The sequence below is a fragment of the Ambystoma mexicanum genome, chromosome 3p (genome assembly GCF_040938575.1).
Source record: "Ambystoma mexicanum isolate Mex_15411 chromosome 3p, UKY_AmexF1_1, whole genome shotgun sequence".
Lineage (NCBI taxonomy): Eukaryota > Metazoa > Chordata > Amphibia > Caudata > Ambystomatidae > Ambystoma > Ambystoma mexicanum.
In genome coordinates, this window is record NC_090925.1 from 436081259 (window position 1) to 436095158 (window position 13900).

The window sequence follows — 13900 nt, forward strand, 5'->3', positions numbered from 1 at the left end:
TTTTTGCTTACTTCTCTGTCCGTGTATATACTTATATTTGTATGTGTTGTTGTCTCTTTGTGTTTTGTCTGTAATAATGCAATTATGTAGTAAGTGGGTTTTATTATCTTCTTATCACATGTTTCATAGTATTCAAAAGCCTAATAAGAAAACAGTTATCATTTCACTATTTAACATGGCAAGCTTATGAATATTGCACCTTCATCATGTATACTGCACACACTGCCTAAGTTTCTGCATGAGTTGCTTAGTATACTGGATAGAACTTCATAATAGAATGCTATTTATATCAATGCATTGCTTAATGCACTAATTAGCTCATGATATTTATTCAAATGATCCTTGACACTTTTTGGTCAACATTATAAGAATCCCTCCTACAGAGTTTTCATGAAAAGTAAATGCACATGTGATGTCATCAGTGATGTCATCAATGACATTTGTGATGTCATCTTTGATGTCCTGGATGTTAGTGTTAGCAGTGCACGGTGGCGCGAGTTATGGTTGCTTATCTTACCATAACTGCCGAATTTAAGGTGTTTTTCGGTTTTACTTTGAACCATAACGTCCCTTTAACAAAGTTTTTATACTGAATTTCATAGGTTTGTATTAGCGCAACTTAACCATAACGTCCCGTTAACAAAGTTTTTTTTACCGAATTTCATAGGTTTTTAGTAGCACAAGTTAACCATAAACTCCCTTTAACAAACTTTTTTCATTAGCACGCAGACAATATACAAAGATGGAGTGTAAAAAGCAATTTCTCAGGGATATCTTTACACAGAATGTTGCAAAGTAAGAATTTATGCTCGTTCACAGCGAAGGTCAGCTGCTTCCATTTTTTGCTCGCGGGCCGGAGTGGCCCACGACTCGCACTATAAGGTTCTATTGTTTTTTGACCTTGACAGACAGGGATCGTGCCAAAAGACTTCTTTTGAAGGAGGGGTGCAAAAACGTAAGAGACAATAAGGATGAAATTTCTGAACTAAACTGCTTTTATATATTATATCACTATGAGAAAGATTGTTGGCACAGACGCAGTCGTATTTAGGGACTGCATTACGCGTAGACAATGGAAAATGCCAATATAATGTAAGTAACCCTTTAAATTATTTTATACCGGAATATAATAACAATAGCGTGGCGTTAAAGCCCGGTTAAGTTGTACTTGTTCGTTCAATGTGGCATATTGTTTTGTACCGCGCACTATCACTGCCGAAGTGGTCCGCTAGCGCTCAGACGGCTCTGAAAAAGGCAGAGGAGAGAGGGTGGGTTAGTGGGAATAAGTTAACATACTCCGTTGCACTATCCTCGCTAGCAAATAGTTTCACGCCCTAATAAATAAAATGAATATTTTTAATGAAGATCGGCTCGTGAGACTAATTTATGTTTTTAAAACAGGTACATCCTTCCTTACTGTCAATGCCACGATTTTCAGACCCCGGCCTATGCATTTTTTAACTGCCAGGTGCAGCTCCTAGTAAACAACTTCATGACCCTCACCATTTTATGGGACAATCGCCAAGGACCAATATGCCCTTACGCGGTACTAGCGGCTAGAAGCAACATACCAACCGTTATGGTGGTCTAATGCCTCGTTGTTGGAACAGCCTTCCGATTATCAGTGCGACCACAGTCCTTCTTTTATCATAAACCAACACCCTGTGTAACGCAAAGGAACAGCGCGTGACTCAAGATGAACTTTTGCAGATTGACAGCAAAGACAAATGCAAATCGCTGAATATTCTCTAAACATTTGATGTCAAATAAATGTACTTTACGAAATGTACAATCTTGCTGTTTGCTTTTAAATCACAGTTTCATATTCCGAATGTGGCGCGCTGTGTTGTGAGATGATCTGTGCTGTTTTCTGGATTCTGTATGAAGTCGCGTAGGAGCAGTGTTGGCAACTCCTTAGTAAGAAAAGTAGCTATTGGCCGTCATAAAAGTAGCTAGAAGTAGCTAAATGACGTCATAACCTAATTTGCATAATTCACCAGGTGCATGATGGGTGATTGCCGAGGGCATGGTTGTTATAGCCTCTCATTGAGCTCACCCCTTTTTTGTAATGAAAGTCGCGAATGCACAGATGCAAACTCATTACATCCATATGCATACATTCACATGCAAATGCACTAGTATTTAAATAAGCCCCACAATGATTAGGTTGTTCTGTTGTCGCTTCTTAAACGTGTACTGCCATTTTTAATATGCTAGTATTTTATAATCCATAATGCCTCGTTGTTGGAACAGCCTTCCGATTATCAGTGCGACCATAGTGCTTCTTTTATCATAAACCAACACCCTGTGTAGCGCAAAGGAACAGCGCGTCAGTCAAGATGAACTTTTGCGGATCGACACAAAGACAAATGCAAATTGCTGAATATTCTCTAAACATTTGGAGTCAAATAAATGTACTTTACGAAATGTACAATCTTGCTGTTTGCTTTTAAATCACAGTTTCATATTCCGAATTGTGGCGCGCTGTGTTGTGAGATGCTGTGTGTTGTTTTCCGGGTTCTGTGTAAAGTCGCGTAGGACTGGAGACGACTGGGCGCGTTTGGCTACGCACCCTGTAACATCACAGAGAGAGACGGGGAATATGAATAATTTGATAATGTCAGGCTTAGGGGCGGGAGATATGATTTAGTGTCGCAAAAACAGGTCAGCCAGGTCGATGGGGCAAGTGATAGGATTATCACATAATGTCGGCGCACAGCAGCCTGATTTATCGTTTGTTTCGTGGACAAAAAGTCGGGTAAGGCCCATAGGAAATTGTAATGTCAGCGGACATAAGGAGGGTTCTTAGAACATTTTCAACCTGACAACGAACAATACGAACAGCATTCTCAGAACACCCCCATTTTGTTTAATTGCAAACCTTTCAGCACCGCAAGTGTTCTTAGAACACATTCAACTTGCCAGAGTACACTACGGACAGCGTCCTCAGGACACCTCCATTTTGTTTATGTACCAACATTTAAGGACACCGCGAGTGTTCTTAGCTCAATTTTAGCTTGCTTACGAACAAAACGGACACATACTCCGTCCTCGGAACACCCCACCATTTAGTTTATATAGAAAATTTCAGAATAGCTGTGTTGTCCGCAGACAAATCGAACACAACAATAGCATCTAGCACATAAAAAAACAGAACATTGAACCTATCTCGTACTCCCCCACCCTCCCCAAACACTCTTACACACCAACACACTCCACTAAATACAATTTTTAATCCAAGTACCACCGCGCTGTCTGCAGTCGTCGGCGAATGCAAGATGGCGGGCACCACAAAAAATCTGACGCGCTTCATGCACCACGCCGTCCAATCAGTGAACATGTTGCATGTCCGCGGACATCACGCAAGCCGCTTGGCCAATCGGGGCGCTGTCCGCGGAGCGAACAGGGAAGTCGTCCGCGGAGCGAACGGAGATATCACATATTTTTTTGCCTTACATTTTGGTCATTTTTTAAAAAACTACTGGACGGATTTACACCAAATTTGCAAAAGCACGCTTTCGGGACCAAGCCCCCGCTCCTGTCGCAAATTTGGTGTAAATCCGTCCAGCGGTTTGGGCTGTAGGCGTGCGCACAGTTTTTCCCCATTATGTCTATGGGAAAAAACAAAAGTTTTGGGACCCCCCCTATAACTTTGCCCTCCCTGGACCAAACCTCTCCAAACTTTGCAAAACAATTCAGAGTGGGCCATATACTTTTTATGCAAAGTTTGGTGAGGATTCGTCCAGAGGGAGCGAAGTTATAAGCCACCCAAAAAATGCTCTACCTATGGAAACACCAACTTAACAATAACTACATGGGCGCTACCGCGTCCATGTAATATATATATATATATATATATATATATATATATATATATATATATTTTTTTTTTTTTCAATGAAAAAACTTTGTTAAAGGGACATTATGGTTAAGTTGCGCTACTAAAAACCTATGAAATTCAGTGAAAAACGTTGTTAAAGGGACGTTATGGTTCCAAGTAAAACCGAAAACCCCCTGAAATTCGCCAGTTATGGTAAGCTAAGCAACCATAACTCGCGCCACCACCGTGCACTGCTAAGACTAACACCCAGGACATCAAAGATGACATCACAAATGTCAGTGATGACATCACTGATGACATCACATGTGCATTTACCTTTCATGAAAAGTCTGTACAAGGGATTCTTATTGTAATGTTAATAAAAAAGTGTCAAGGATCATTAGAATAAATATCATGAGGTACGTAGTGCATTTAGTAATGTATTAATCCAAATAGCATTGTATTACAAAGTTTTTTCCACTATACTAAGGTACATATATAGTAACATAGGCATAGTGTGCAGCAGACATGATGGAGATGCAATATTAATAACCTTGCCATGTTAAATACTAAAATTGTAAATGCTTTCTTATTAGAGTTTTGCATACTGTGAAACATTTAATAAGTACCTAATCAAACCCACTTACTACATTATTGCATTACTGCACACAAAAAACAAATCGACAACAACACATACAAATAGAGCATATACAGGGAAAGTGAAGTAAACAAAAAAACAGCAGTATTACCCGACGATCTTCATAACGTAACTGATTATCTTCATGTACAGAAATGATTGCTCTGCTTCAAAGCTACTACTTCCCTATGTATAACGATCGCATATTGTGACTAGACCCTAGGAAAGTAGTGTAAGTGCATTGTGTCCAAATATGAGCATATCCAGGGAAAGTAAAGTAATAAAAAAACAGAACTATAAGACAGTGTTGACAACCTTACTAATCATCTTCATACATAGAAAGCATTGCTGTCTTCCAAGTCTGTGTTTTGTTTTCCCCTTTGTATATGTTTGATATGCTTTGAGTGGACCCTAAGTGAATTACTGTAAGAACATTTTTGAAGTATAAGTATACAAATATAGTACTTTGTACTATAGTATAGTGAATTTTTAGTTCCTGATAGTTACTGGCCTAAATATATCAGTAAAGGAAAAAAGAGAGAGCCAGACATGTGATGTCATCAGTGATGTCCTCAATGACATTTGTGATGTCATCTTGGATGTCCTGGGTGTTAGTCTTAGCAGTGCACAGTGGTGGCGCGAGTTATGGTTGCTTAGCTTACCATAACTGTCGAATTTCAGGGGGTTTTCGGTTTTACTTGGAACCTTAACGTCCCTTTAACAAAGTTTTTTCATTGAATTTCATAGGTTTTTATTAGTGCAACTTAACCATAACGTCCCCTTAACAAAGTTTTTTCATTGAATTTCATAGGTTTTTATGAGTCCAACTTAACCATAACGTCCCTTCAACAAAGTTTTTTCAGTGAATTTCATTGGTTTTTATTAGTGCAACTTAACCATAACGTCCCCTTAACAAAGTTTTTTCATTGAATTTCATAGGTTTTTATTAGTGCAACTTAACCATAATGTCTATGAACATCTGACTTAATTGCAGACCTTCTGGAGAGTGCCACATTACCATATGCTGGCGCGCACCATGATGATGTGTCTGAAAACCCGTACGCACGTCACGATAAGATCTGTGCTTCGAGGACAGTTCGGAACTGCATTTTCTACTGATCTAGGAACTTTCAATTTCAAAATTTCCCTTTCACAGCTCCAATACCTATTCTTACTCATCCATTAACAATCTAGTACACAGTACCAACTTTTAGCAAAACTGCTAGTTATCTTAAAATAGAATCAGTTAATGCCATCCCTCCTTCCCAAGAGACACCACCACTGCTGTAATCAAGGAGCATGAGAAACACTGCCCCCTACCTTAGAAATAACACAAGCGCAACATGTTCCCCTGTCCACCTATCCCTCCATATTAGTGTTTGGTGCCTCTTCCCTCATTTCCCTCCCCACCCTTCGTTCTAAGCTCTCCTGCCAAAAAAAAATGGATCCAAAAACTAAATAAATGTTCCTTTAGGAACCACCTTTCACAGTTAAAAACTTGAACTAAAAAAAAAAACGTATAGACTCCATCTACTTTATATTTCTCAGTAAAGTACATAGACACAATAAGATTTTCCAACATTTCCATTTTGTATTATGCTAATGGGAATATTGTGGAGTTCATCCTCCATTCCAGGGACTGGAACGGTGGATACTGGCCCAGCAGCCCAAGTTATCAGCCCAAGCGAAGCGAGGGTGGATAACGAGGTCTCTGGACCAGTATCCCCCCATTCCAGCCCCTGGAAAGGGTGTTTGAAGGCCATTAGCAACCTAGGTTCCCAAAGCGGGAACCCGAGGTGCTAAAAAAGAGGATTTTGCTTCTTACACCGGGACGCCTCTGGCGTCCCGGTGTAGGAAGGAAAATCCTTTTCCAACATGGCCACCATGGAAAGAGAAGGCAAGGGTTCCATACAGGGCCCTCTTTGCTTTCCATGGCAGCCTGCAGAAGGCAAAAAGAGAACCCTATGACCATATTACCACAAGCACATTTTTCTTCCCTTTCAGATCTAACCTAATTTCGAATAACTTCACCACAAAGCCAATCCCAGGTGGACATGGCCACTTTAATCCTATGTTTTGTCCCTTGTGGTCATGGCCAGTAGCCAGATTGTCCGGATCATGACCTTATTCCATGAACCGGACAATCTGGCCACTGCCCATGGCCACATGCTACCCTTCAGTCACTAAAGGTGTACCGCTATTTTTTGTAACTACATTATGACACTTGTCAAATAATAAAACACTGGCACATTTGCAAAACCATGCTTGTAGATCCTTGCCAATGCGCCTTACGCAAGTTTGCTGGAAATCCACCCACGTTTTATTTTTTTCAAAAGTGTCAACTGAATGCACATACAATCGTCATGTAACCTATCCCCCACTTCACAAAATCCATTCAGACTTTACGAAAACATTTATATCAAGATCTATAATCTTTTTGCAAACCTTTGTGTAGATTTGTCAAATGGCACCACATTTATAAGCCTTTGCATTATTTTGGCACCCCCCTCTAATTTTGCCCCCTCTTGACAAAATCCCACCAAACTTTGCAAAAACATTTATATCTAGATCTATTATCAGTTTGCCAAAAGAAGTGTAGATTCCTGAAATGCCACCTCATTTATAAGCCTTTACATTATTTTGGCACCCCCCTCTAATTTTGCCCCCTCTGCACAAAATCCCACCAAACTTTGTAAACTCATTCAAAATCAGTTCAGAAATATCCCATCCCATCCTCATCACCCCTCACCTCCGCAGAGATTATTTCATACGTTTGACAAGTGCAATGCTCAGAAAATATTATTGTCCCGAGGGTTCGGGCATGTATTTTTATACATACGTTGATCTATCGCAAACATTTCCAATTCACCTTACCTCACTTTTCCTCTTTTGTAAACATGCGAAATCTGGCAGCAGGGCGTGGCCATCTTGTGCTAATCGTATCCATTTCTGCATCGACCTAAGGTAAACTGCCCTGGCGTCACTAAATCATATGATTTAGACCGCCCCTGAGCCTCACATCACCAAACCTAGTGATATTCTCCACCTTTCTCTGTGACGTTCCTCGTCAGCGCAGCCAAACGCGCCCATAATCACCTACGTGACGTGACGTGACGCAGAACCTGAAAATCAACACACATCAACTCACAACACAGCACGTCACAATTCAGAATATTAAACAGTACTTTAAAAGAAAACAACAACACAGTACAATTGGTAAAGTACTTGTATTTCACAATAAACGCTCCGAGAACATCCGACTAAATTGCAAACTTGTTTCTTTGCTCGTGATCCAAAATGGTTATCGTGAGGCACACGTTGTTCTTTTGCGTACACAAGTTGTTTGTTTTCGCTAAAATAAGCGTGTGGGTCGCACAGTGAATTCCAGTGCTTCTGCATCAACTTGGGGCTAGACCACCGTAAAGGATGTTATGTTGCTCCTAATCACCAGTACAGCGTAAGGGCATATGGGCCCTTGGCGATCGTCCCAAAAAAGAGTCACTGTGATCCAGTTGTACACAACTATGTGCAGCTGCCGGTTAAAAAAAACATCAGTTGGCATCTGGAATCTATGACAATCACAGAATGGCAGGATGTACCTGTTTCGAAAACGTAACAGAAATGTATCTCACTAGCCGATCTTTATTACAATTTATCTATTGATTTATTAATTCGCCATAGAGTTTAAACTAACGATTAGCACAGACATGAAACAATCTCAACAGAGAGAAAACAACGTAGAAAGTGGTATACAATTCGAGATGGTCATACATGACATTTTAATGAAATATTAGCGTTCTACCTGGGGGAACCGATTGGTGGTCTACATGCACCTCGATGCTGGAATCCCCATAACCACATTAAAAAGACCACTACACACAAAGATTGTACTTGCGTTTCATTGCAATAAGCCACACAGAACAGACGGATAGAATGTAACCCAAAAATAATGTTCAGATAATAATAAGTGTTTGAGGTGATCGGAACTCCATTCCCACTAAGGCTTAGCAACGCCTATCTTGACCGTGTCATAGAGTGGCGACGCAGGCCTTACTTGTATCGCGTCAGCGCGATCGGCTTTGCGTTCCGTGTTGCTTTCAGCCTCACAGCCTTTTTTTGCAAGGATTTCCGTTAAACATTTTATTTTACTCACTTAATTTTAAATTGTGACTACTGAATTATAAATTGCGACCGCAGCTGGGATTTGAGTACATTTGTGGAAATGAGTGTTTTTAAAAATATATTTCATTGTTGAATGTACTGGTATTGACTAACTTGCACTCATCTTTCTGTTGAATCCCATTGAAGGGGACATCAGCTAATTTAATCCGATACCCACGAGGTGATTGGAACTGCATTCCACCAAAGACTTAGCAACGCGCATCTTCGCCGCATCATAGTGTGGTGACACAGACCTTAACTGGAACGCGTCATCACAATCGGCTCCCAGTTCCATGTTGCTTTCGGCCTCATGGATCGTTTTTGCTAGGATTTCCGTAAAAACATGTAGTTTTACTCACTTAATTTTAAATTGTGACTACTGAATTTTAAATTGCGACCGCCGTTGGGATTTAAGTACATTTGTGGAAATTTGTGTTCTAAAAAATTCATTTAATTGGTGAATGTACTACTTGCACAAATGTTCCTGTTGGATCCCATTCAAGGGGGCATCAGCTCATTTAATCAGTTGGGGAGAACAGTGCTCTCCGATACCCTTGAGGGGATTGGAACTCCATTCCCCCTAAGGCTTAGCAACGTGCATCTTGGCCGCATCATAGAGCGGCAACGCAGGTGTTAACTGGATCGCGTCAGCGCAAACGGCTTCTCGTTCCGTGTTGCTTTCGGGCTCACAAACCGTTTTTGCTCGGATTTCCATTTAAAATGTGATTCTATTCACTTAATTTTCAATTGTGACTACTGAATTTTAATTTGCGACCACAGGTGGGATTTTAGTAATTTTTTTTTAATGTTTTTTTAATTGATTTCTTCAAACAAACAATACAAACCAAACTTGCAGTGCCGGAATTCTAGTACAATTGTGGTAATTTAAGAGGGCATAAGCTCATGTAATCCCTTGGGCAGAATGGAGTGCTCTGATACCCGTGAGGTGATCAGTACTCCATTCAACCTAAGGCTTAGCAACGCGCATCTTGGCCGCGTCATAGAGTGGTGACGCAGGGCTTAACTGTTTAGGCCTGTTTGCAGCCTGGTGCGGGTGGTCGGGAGGAAGTGCTGCTTGACATTGAACACTTCCTATTCAGCAGAATACTCTGAAATATAGGTAAGAGAGCTGCATGGGGAGAGGGAAGATAGCTACTTGTGTATTTACCGGGATACTTTGATGGCATTGGATAAGGGTTTGGAACATGTAACACTTCAGGTCCTTAACAAATTAAGAGCTATGGGACTCCCGAAACCCTCACCAGCAACTGACTTAGCCGTTGGTGGAACCAATAGAGTCCCAATTAGAGCAGCCCTGCTTAATGCAAGATCTGCAGCAAGGCACTTCCACCAGATCTATGATTTTATTGAGGCTCATGACTTATATATCATACGGAAATATGGTTTACGGCCTTGTCACAGGCAATTGTTCATTTGCTGGTACCCGATAACTTCCTATCCAATTTATTAATACAATCAAAGAGGAGAGGGAGTGGCAGTAATTTCAAGAACCCCTGTTAAAATGTCCCACCTTGCGGCCCTGGACTGGGATGGTTCCACCCAGATTGGCCACTGTAGTGTGTGGGTTTCGGCAACGAGCTCCACTAAAATTGTGTTGGGGTACAGGCCCCCGGGCTCATCCAAAGCCTTTTTGGAGAATTTCGACCGGTTCCTGATTACATCAGGCACAAAGCAGAGGGAACTTTTGTGTCTGGGAGATTTTAATATATGGATGGACGACCGTTCAGTTCCAGATGGCATTGCATGACAAGCAATCATGGCTTAACACTATTAGAAGTATCTGCCTCTCATATAGGCGGTCACTGTCTTGACGTATTGTTATCTAGAGGAGTGTGCACTAGAGGAGTGTAGACTAAAGTATTGAACACCGTACCTATTTCCTGGTCGGACCACACAGTGAGTTTGTTCACCTTTGGACAACCCGCCACAAAACTATTTTCAACTGCAAATACCACACAGATGTGGTTCCATAGACCAAAGAACTTAGACAAAATCATCGGTCTAGAAGTAAAAAAGCCTTGGAATTGGTGGATGATGCACAAGACTGCGAAGAGTTCTTTGCATTTGGCACAGAGATTCTGGGGAACAATTGCTCTAAAACAGCCCCATTGAGACAGGGGCAGATAAAAAGTAGGATAAAGCCCCGGTTCACTCCAGATCTTGCCCAATTGCACAAGTCCCTGAGAGGCATTGAAAATAATTGGAGGAAGCATAGATCCACCTTCCATGCAGAATGAGTGAAGAAGGGGTCCCAAGAGTACAGAAGTGCACTATTTGAAGCAAAGTCTGAATTTTTGAGGAAAAAGGGCTCAATAAATCAACCTAGAGAAATGCTTTCCATTATCAACAACATTGTTCAACCGAAATGTAAATTGTCAACCATGGAAGCTTCTGTGGAAAATGGGTTTAATGCTTTTTTTCTTTCAAAAGATCAAGCTGATTCAAAAAAACATTGTTGCAGATAGCCTACATTTGGTAGAGGGTAAAGCTGGTATTAACAACCCCCCAAAGACTAACTGGAAAGAAGAACCTTTCTCCTTCTCAGCGGTCACTGAAGAGTACATTGTTTTTCTCTTCAAGAATTTGAAACCAACCAATGACCTACTCTTCCCCATCCCTGCATGGGTGGCAAAAAGTTTGGTTTTGGATATTGCCTCTTTTTGTGACACTATTTATTAATAAGTCCTTATCAACCTGGGTGGTACTCTCAGCGCTAAAAAAGGCTACAGTCGCACCTCTTCCGAAAAAGCCTAATTTGGATCCTGGGGAATTGAAAAATTATCGCCCAGTGGCAGGCCTCCCCTGGCCAGCAAAAATCTTGGAGAGGATTGTCAACTCTCAATTTCAAAAATGTATTGATGACACATCTATATGGACCCTCTGCAATCCGGTTTCCGCCCTGGTTTTTGAATGGAAATTGCACTGACAGCGGTATGGGATGATCTCTTGGAGGTGGCAGATCAGGGGGACTTGTCTCTTCTGGTTATACTAGATCTCTGTGCGGGCTTCGATACGCTAGATCAATGTATTTTACTTGGTAGGCTCAGAGAGATAGGTAACATCTCGGTTCAAGCTAATAAATGGTTTGCGTCTTTCCTCTCAGAGAGACAACAACTGGTCAAGATGGGTGGTTTTTGGTCAACCCCCCTTCCACAGGGATGTGGCATTCTGCAGGGATCATCCCTCTCTCCTCTGTTATTCAACTTATATTTGTGTCCTCTGATGGATTTTCTTAGAAAACATAATGTCAAATTCCATTCCTATGCGGACGACACACAAGTGTTCGTAAAACTAAGGAATGTGGATGAGACTTTTAAGATGGGTGAAAATTGCTTGCTCAATGTAAGAACTTGGATGTCTTCCAATTAGCTCCTATTGGATGCCTGTAAAACAGAAATGGCATTGTTTGCTCCAAAACACTGATTGAATCATAACAGGCGATAGGATCCACCTTGTTTTTTGGATGCAGATCTATTGTTCGTGCCCAAAAGCACAAATCTTGGCTGTATATCGCAAGAAGATCTAAGATGTACAGCCCAGGGGAGTGCGAAGGTCCAATCTGTTTTTTTTACCCTGTGCCTTTTATGACAGGCCCTCCCTTATATTCCAGTGGAGGACCATTCTATGGTGGTGGGAGCTATGGTGAATTCCCACCTAGACTACTGTAAACTGACTATTAGCAGGCATTCCATTTACCCAAATGCATCAGCTGCAAAAGTCTCAAGCCCAGGGGGGAGGGGGTGGGGAAAGGGCACAGGCGTTTGCACCCGAGGAGGAGTCTTTTTTTACCTGCTGCTACTGAAATCCTGAGGTCCTGCCCCCCTCTGGACAAAAACAGCAGCATCCCCCTGCGAGGGTGAAGCCAGCGGGGGGAAAGGGTGCATTGTTTGCAACCAAGGAAGAGTCTTTTCTTTGCTTGCTGCTGCTGGAATCCTGAGGCCTTGCCCCCCCCCACCCATGACAAAAAACGGCTGCATCTTTCAGGGGGAAATGGTGCGGGTGTTTGCACCCAAGGGTGTTCGCACCAGGGGGATATCGTGAAGGCAGTTGCCTGTCCACAAGAAGGCCCTCGAAGCAGCTGGCAACCTGTTGACTCAGGCCTAGGGGGAGATTTTCAGAGAAGACACGGATTGGGATGAAGAGCTGGATTACCCCACTCACCCTGCCATTGTATAGTTTCTACTTTTTGTGGTGCTGGGCCAACGGACCCTGGGCCATAAGACTGACACAGGAAATCTTTGTGAGAAATTGAGGCGAATGGCCCATGTCTTGCACATTTTTCATTGAAACAGATGGGCTAATGAACTTAAAATGGATAGACCAATTCTAGTAACCCCTGATGTGCAAACAAATCTCGCACTTGCACCTGCATCTACATCAAAACGGAAAATCCCAGCACCAGACCAATTGATAACAGCATGCACTAAAGTGTCATAGTCCACTAAAGTGTCATGGTCAGCTAAAGTGAAGAGGCCTTTTGGTGAAGCCCATTCCCTAATTACTGAAATTAATACCTTCCTGGACTCGTTTGGAATCCAGGAAGATATCCTAACCACTCTCCCAACCAGCCTGCAACCGCAAGGGGGAGCACTGTCACCCAAGAAACTGCTGATTTTGCTGATCCTGGCAACCTTGAAAATGTAGGATGCCCGAGCCTGCGCCCCATAATTATTGCCAACACCTCTAGATGTTCCCCTCATGATGGCCGTACTGGGGAGCTACTCCCATTGTTCTTGCTCATGACCCTCGGCTGTCCATTCTTACCAGCCTTAAAGTGACTAACACCCCTCTTGCTCCAGATGTCCCAGATCCTTGTCTTCCTAGACATTTCCTGTCCCTTGTACTTTATTTTTTGTTACAGGAGAAAACATAATGCCTAAGATGTCTGCACCTTTTGAACATCTTTGCCCTGTAAAACCTTGTAATGAAATTTCGCGATCACATGGGCATCCTAAAGCAACACTGGGGGGTAAAGAACCAGCTGGATCTGTGAGCAGAGGGACCTCAGGATGGGGGACACAGGTGGTCCTTGGTGACTCGTCATCAGTCAAAAATGTGGTTCTCCATTTTCCTGCTAGAGTGTGGGCGACAGTATACCATCCCAATTAGATGGGTGGGGATCTGTGTCCAGTGTTTGCCAGTGTAGCACGGTCTTGGTTGAAATCTTCCAACTTAGAAGATTGGTTTTGCATTTGATTGAACTGGTGATTAAGGAGGGGCTCTCGACCGGCCTGGGGGCCAAAGGAGGGGGCCAAGTGAAT